This window comes from Eubalaena glacialis, chromosome 13, assembly GCF_028564815.1.
Source record: "Eubalaena glacialis isolate mEubGla1 chromosome 13, mEubGla1.1.hap2.+ XY, whole genome shotgun sequence".
In the NCBI taxonomy this organism is placed as follows: Eukaryota; Metazoa; Chordata; class Mammalia; order Artiodactyla; family Balaenidae; genus Eubalaena; species Eubalaena glacialis.
In genome coordinates, this window is record NC_083728.1 from 42,478,266 (window position 1) to 42,485,636 (window position 7,371).

The 7,371-nt window shown below is 44.2% G+C and overlaps 1 non-coding gene across 1 annotated transcript; it reads right to left on the reverse strand.

The window, feature by feature from the left end:
• Positions 1 to 879: 879 nt before the first annotated feature.
• Positions 880 to 983, reverse strand: LOC133104607 (U6 spliceosomal RNA). The gene has a single exon (XR_009703665.1). It is a non-coding gene; the product is annotated as a U6 spliceosomal RNA (small nuclear RNA).
• Positions 984 to 7,371: the final 6,388 nt, after the last annotated feature.

A 7,371-nucleotide genomic window follows, 5' to 3' on the forward strand; every position in this document is an offset into this window, starting at 1 on the left:
ACAGAGGAGCAAGAATGAGAGCGGAGCCAGCAGTGCATGTATTTTTCAGCATTTGCTTGTATCGTGTTAATATCTCATTGGTCAAGGGAGTCACAGGCCAGTCAGAGTAGGAGGACACTGCAAGGTTACATAGCAGAATGTAGATACAGGGAAGGAGAAGACTCAGGCTCTGTTTGCAGTCAGAACCCTGGAACCCAACTTGAGAATTGCCTGTTGAGATCACAGTCAACTGAGAGTGAGGAATGAGGTCAGACTTTTCACTATGCCATGGCCACAGACTGTACTTTTAGTTCTGATAAGCAATCTCACAGATAGATGTCTGGGCCAGGTCAAGTGAGAGAGAGTTCATCTGGTTCCCCACAGGACTTCTATTATCTTTCTGTGGAATCATTTCAGGGCTGAAAGGATTGTGGTCATCAGCTAGTTCTAGTTGCATTATGTTGGAAATGAATAAACAGAGCCCAGAAAGGTTAACTGGCCAGCCTAAAACCACTCAGCTAGCTAGAAGCCAAGCTGAGCCTGGAACCCAGATGTTCTCTCAATCTCATTGGGTTTTAATAACCTCAAAGAAACTGTGTTTGGGGTGAAGGGGAGGCGGTGGAAGGGACTGAAATTGTGTTTGCAATCGTTGTATATGAACAAATCACATTCCTTCTGGAGGGACTATTATAAAAGTAATTTTTAAAATAGATGATAGATGTCTTTGGAAGGACAAAGTAGATAGTTAAAAATTGAGTTGCTGAATACTGTGACTGGAGTTTTTTTTTTTTCGGAGGAAAAGTGGGGTGTGGTTTGAAGTGGGAAGGGCCCTCGGTTGGGTAAGTCATTTCACTTACTACAGCCTTTGTTTCCCCACCTGTGAACATTAGAAAAGGAAAGCAAAATGAGGACTGCTTCACAAATTGGAAGGTGGTCTTTGCACAAGGGCCATGCTAACCTTTGTATTGTTCTCGTTTTAGTATCTGTGCTGCTGAAGCAAGCACTGACGGGAAATCCTTGGTGATATGTTTTTGTTTTCGGGGTTTTCTCTCCTCCGCTCCCTCCACACTGCCAAGGATTTCTGCTGCAGAGGACTTCCGAGAAGAGAGGAAAGAATTTGTGTTCTAGCTCCTACTTTGTCAAACAGCAGATAGAATCATGAAGGCAGATCTAGCCTTCCAGAATAGGAGCTACATTAACACCTAATTTAGCCGACAGGGGTGGGGAACAATTTATTCTATATAAATCAAATTTTGCTCATGAAATTTTACCCAGTTAAGCATTATCAAATAAACTAGATATTTTTATGATGGAAATACTTCCACAAATATTACGTATATTCCCCTGATTTGCTAAACAGAAAACAACGGAAACTTCGCACCCATTTAGACGTCAGTTATTGAACTGTGTAGTAATACAGCAACATGCCTTGTAAAGAGCCATGTAGTGAAAGACATTTTCTATTGTTATTATTTGTGTTTGCTTAAGGACTGCTGGAGTATGTTGGACTACTTGCCATCAAACTGAGTTTTGACAGACATACTTTTTAAATTCTTTTTTTTTTTTTTTGGCGGCGCCACGAGGCTTGCGGGATCTTAGTTCCCCCACCAGGGATCGATGGAACCCAGGGCCCCCTGCAGTGGGAGCATGGAGTTCTAACTACTGGACCACTAGGGAAGTCCGACTTTTTAAATTCTTGTATTTTATTTTCAGAGTGTTTCTCCATACTTCCTTATTGTCAGTTGATTAGCTGCATTTTGGGGCTGCTCACATAGATTTGTTCTCAGATCCATTCTTGACTGTTTCCTGTTCCTCTCCATGTTGCAAGGAACCACATTTCCCAGACTCTCTTGCCCTCTGGTGTCCAAGGGGAGACGTAAGGGTATCTCTCCGGGCCCCTTTCTGCTTTCTTTGGTGTCTCTAGGAACAGCTGTGTCTCTTCCATAGCTTCTGCTCCCACCAAACTTCTTCTTTTTCCACAACAGCCTATCCTGTTCTAGTCTTGCTGGTTATCCACAGTCTCTGGGCTCTGATAACACCTCTTCCTTCCATCATCCCTCCTGCCTAGGCAAGCTAGCAGTTCTCCACGGGTGCTGGTCTCTGGGCTGCCTCCCTGTTCCCTCTGTGGCCTCTCAGCCATTCCATCACTCTGTAACCATGCTCTTGGCTTGAAAGATCTGGAGTAGTTTCTGTTTTCTGATTGTCTTTGACGGATAACAGAGGTTGCCTTCTCTTGCAGCTCTTTCTCTCATTCTAATTTGCTTCTTGCCATCTACTCTGAGGACACCAGCCAGCTTAACCAGTTTACTTTATTGGACATAAATATGCAAACCTGACTGAGCACTAGAGCAGAATAATCTAGAGCCTGGGCTCCGGCAGCACAATGTGTGGGTTCCAATCCCAGCCAGACCACTCATTGGCTGTGTGACTGGGCAACTTTCTTAACCTTTCTGAGACTCACTCTTTTCATCTGAAAGATGAAAGTAATTGCAGTACCTATGCTGTCTCTTAACACCTATGGAGGGGAAAGGAAGGATGTGGGACTGGGCAGGGGGAGAAGCTGGGCTGCGATGCAGTCTTAACAGCAGCCTCAGTCAACCCCGCAGGGAGCTCTAAAGCGGGTCGGGCCTTTATTCACTGATGTTGACTACTGGAGGCTGCTGACAGGGGATGGTGCTTGACCTTGGGCGGAGCAACTTTCTTCAGTTGAGGGCAGTTTTTTACATTATGCCACAGCTCTCGGAGTAGCAGGGGAATCAGTTCTTCAGTCCCCGGAGGGGTCTGGTCATTGCATCACCGTGTCCATCACACGTTTCCACGTGTGCGGTTGAGAAAGATAAATGGCTAATCCATGAGAAGTGTGTTGCTTGGTGCCTAGTACTTGGTGAAGTCTCAACAATAGTAGGTATCATTATTGATGGATTAAATATAGAAGTCCAATAAGTGGACTTTATGATACCTAGTTAGGTATTTGGAGAATTTTTCCTGTCCATGACCCCATCCTAGAGAGTCCAGGAAAAGCTGCATAAGTGGTCTGTGGGTAACTAAGGTGCTGTGGCTTCTACACATACACTATTAAACACATTTATATTTTTATACTAATGTTAATGTGGTATCTTTAAATATGGCTTACCCATAGGTTCTTTTTTTTTTTTTTTAATAAATTAATTTATTTATTTACTTTTGGCTGCATTGGGTCTTCGTTGCTGCGTGTGGGCTTTTCTCTAGTTGCGGAGAGTGTGGGCTACTCTTTGTTGCGGTGCGCAGGCTTCTCATTGTGGTGGCTTCTCTTGTTGTGGAGCACGGGCTCTAGGTGTGCGGGCTTCAGTAGTTGTGGCTCACAGGCTCTAGAGCACAGGCTCAGTAGTTGTGGCACACGGGCCCAGTTGCTCCGCGGCATGTGGGATCTTCCTGGACCAGGGCTCGAACCCATGTATGCTGCATTGGCAGGCGGGTTCTTAACCACTGCGTCACCAGGGAAGTCCCCCATAGGTTCTTATATCTTTATTTTCCGAGGTATTCAGGTATTTAGCATCAAATTCGATAGGCATTAATACAGCCCTTGCTTTTTGAACATGGGGCTAAGCATGCATTATCTCATCAGTTCTCAGGACAGCTCTCTGGGTGCTGAGATTCCCGCTTAACGGTGAGGACCCGAGGTCAAGGAGGTTAAATGATCTGCCCGAGGTCACCCATTCAAGGAGTGGCAGCTAAGTTCCCCCACCAGGGCTGCAGCCCCAGACTCACATGCGCCTACGCTTTCAACTACACATTTTCACAATTTAAACAGCAGTAGGGGAAACCTTCTCCTCTGAAAATAACTCTAGCACAGTGTAGGTGTTGTTTTGGTAGAAACATTTCAGCTGCTGCCATAAAACTCGTCTCCCAAATGGCTCTGTGAGAGCAAAGCTGGGCAGACTCTGCTTGTGTTTAAGAAGCGAGCCTTATGGCTCAGCCACAACACAAATGATTTGTTTTCCTGGCCTTGTTGGCAAAGTGATTTAATTTCTGGATTTCCCTGAGGAAAAAGCTGTAACAAATAAATTTCTTTGTAATTGGATGTTTAAAGACGAGCCACATGGGAAAGTCATGATGGGAAGCCGGGTACATTTTCATTCACTGAGTGATGCAGTGAGCAGGGCAGGGATGGGGAGGGGGGTAAGTGCATGGGTAGAATTCACTAGGTAGTTTTACTTCCTAATATTTAGCTCTCTGCTTTTCATCAAGAAATGATTATTATAATCATCTAAAGCCCCACAAGCAAGGTGGGTGTTTAGGAAAGTGGGTGTTCATCATTGTTGTTGGAGAACAGCAAGTTAGGTCACATTTCTTTATATCTGAATAGAAGTAATGCCTCTTTTTCTGTAGAAAAAAAAATACTTTTTCAAAATTGGATGTATGGTACTAATGAGAAGTCTAGGAAGCTGTAAGGTCAGGGATTTCTAAAAGTGTGTTCTGAGGATCTCTATTTCTTGGATATATCAGGATAGTTTGGGCCATCTATAGCAAAAATGTAAAGTGACTGTGACATAAAATATAATATAACAGTGAAAATTCATGCAAAAAAATTCAGAGTTAGGGCCTCCGTGATTTCACAGTATTGTCAAGAGTCCAGGTTCCTCTCTTTCTGTCCCATCCTCCTAATCCTGTGGCTTCCATTTTCAAGGTCACTCTGAGGCCAGTTTAGTTTTGACCACCATGTCTGCAGTCCAGATGGGCAACAGAAGGGAGACCTCTTAGTGGAGGCAGCTCCCTCAGTTTCTGCAGCCTTCCTGGAAATTCCATAGAACACTTCCATTTATATTTCATTGGCCAGTATGTGGTCACATGATCAGACCTAGCTGCAAGAGAGCCAGGAAATGTAGTGTTTAGTTGAGCACACTTGAAGCTGTCTTACTGATGATGAAGAGAATGGATATTGAGTAATGACGAGCAATTTGTGCTACATTTTGGACTGCAGTACAAATGCCTTGACCAAAAATTTAGACATGTCGTAGTTAACATTAAAAGGTGACTTTTGTTGGTGTGTGTCATCTGCATAATCCTCAGTGTCTTTAGCGGGCTGATGTGCATCAGAACATACAGAGCTCCGAAATGTGCTTGACTCTGGCCCCCTTTTCTGGAGGAAATAGTATTTGAGAAGCACACTTTCTTCATGTCATTCAATAAATATTGATCAACTATTGTGTGCCATGCACTGTGCCAGTGCTTACCAGTGCCTGGGACCTACATTTCCCACATTTATTTGATCACCACCTCCTCTACTCCCCGCCACCACCGCCGCAATTTAAAGCTTATTAATACCTCAAGGAGGAACTAGTTTGCTAAATATTTACCCGGAGGTGGTCATTGTAGGGGAAACCTTCTTGCCCAGCACAGGGATTGAAAGAGACACATGTCTGTATCAGTTACCTATTGCTGGGTAAAACCTACCTCAAAGTTCAGTACCTTAAAATGATGCACTTTTATTATTGCTCACAAATTCATGGGTTGGCTGGGTGGTTCTTGTGGCCTTGGCTGGGGTCACTGGGAGCACATCTGTGATCACTTGTTTGGGTGCAGCTGGGGGCTGGCTGGTCTCAGAGGACATCGGTTGGGACCCTGGGATTTCCTCCACGTGGTCTCTTCATCTGCAGCTGGCTGTACCAAGTTTCTCACGGTGGTCAATGGTCCAAGAGAAAGAGTAGAAGTGCATGAAGCCCCTTGAGGCCAAGGTTCTGAATTAACACAGCCTAACTTCTGCCAAAACAAATCACAGGATTGGCCCAGATTAAGTTGGGGATACAGGCTCCATCTTTTGTTGAAAGGAGCCGTAAGGTCATATTGCAAAGGGTGTGGAGAGCTAAAGAAGGAGAGAAACGGAGCCTTTTCAACAAACAATCTACTAGTGTCCCAGGGAGGAGAAGTTTAACCTGTAGGATACCTGATCCTTTCTGTACTTTTCTCCTTCGCTCTTTTCACCTAACACACCCAGTCAAAATGGGATTAAATCAGTTGTCTTTGCCTGCCTCACTGTGTTGAAGTTCCCAAAGCTCAGTCACCAGCTGGTGGGTAAGACTTTGGAGTAGGTGGGCTCTGCCATGGGTCCTTTTGTTCTTAATCTTCAGTTTGTTTCAGGTGTTGCAGAGGGGCAGATCTGATGCTACTTCTTGACGATACATTCTGTAATGTTGGGCATGTTACAACCCTCTGAAACGTGCAGTCACCTCATCCATTAAAAGGGTGCATGGTGATCCCTATCTCAGTGTATTCAAGAAATTATCTGAAAGTCACATACGACCATTGCTCATGATACCTAACGCTGACGTGGTACTAACCCTGTGCTGGGTGCAGTTCTCCACAAACCTGTGAGATAGGTGCTCTGATGATCCCATTCATAGTTGATGCTACTGAGGCATGAAAAGGTTAAGTAACAAACCAAGGTGATGCAGACCCGAGGTTTGCACCCAGGCACCAGGCGGCTGGTCCTATCTCACAGTCAGGCTGAAGAATTGCCCCTGAGGTGTGAGTCACTTAAAAATGAGAGAAATAAAGGTCTAATTTTGACAGAATTGAGAGGGATGGGAACATGACTTTTAGGTTTTTAAAATTAAGTTTGGACTCTCAGTACAGAGCCTGCCCTGACAATTTACATACCTATTTCTTGCAGGTACATTTGACATTCAAAAGCAATCAGATTGTATTCTCTGTTCTTTGAGGGATTACTGGGTTCTGTGCATCTTGAAGGTTACATTTGCAATCAGCATTAATTTCATTGTTAAGCATTTTCCTTCACATTAGTTACAGGGTCCTTTCTTTTTCTTTTTGTTTTTTCTTCTTTTTTTAAGACTAGTTGGGTTCTAGTGTAGATGATAAGTTGTGAGATTAGGTGGGACAACTCACTCAAGTTCATTGTTCAAGAAGCCGTATTAGCTGCAGAGAGTGAACTCAGAGCTCGGCTGAACCGTGTGGGTTGCTAATCTAGTGTCATAGAGCAGTGTGCTCTGTTCTTCCCCATTTTAGTCCAAAATGCCCCTTGAACTGGATGGAGTTGGTGAAGAAGGCACAGGACGTTAATTGAGAGTGATTCTCCCACTACATTTTATGATTCACTCAAGGGAGTCACACTAAACTACATGAACAAAGGGAGGAATTCCCCTGGAAGCCAAGGTCAGAGAAAATCATATGAAGAAAAAGATAAGTGATGTCCATTTGCTTTTCTATTTGTCTTAGTCCGTTCAGGCTGCTATAACAACATACCATGAACATGGTGGCTTATAAACAACAGACGTTTATTTCTCACAGTTCTGGAGGCTGGAAGTCTGAGATCAGGGTGCCAGCAGGGTCCAGTGAGGGTCCTCTCCTTGGTGCAGACATTCCTTGTATCCTCACATGGTAGAAAGGGCTCAGGAG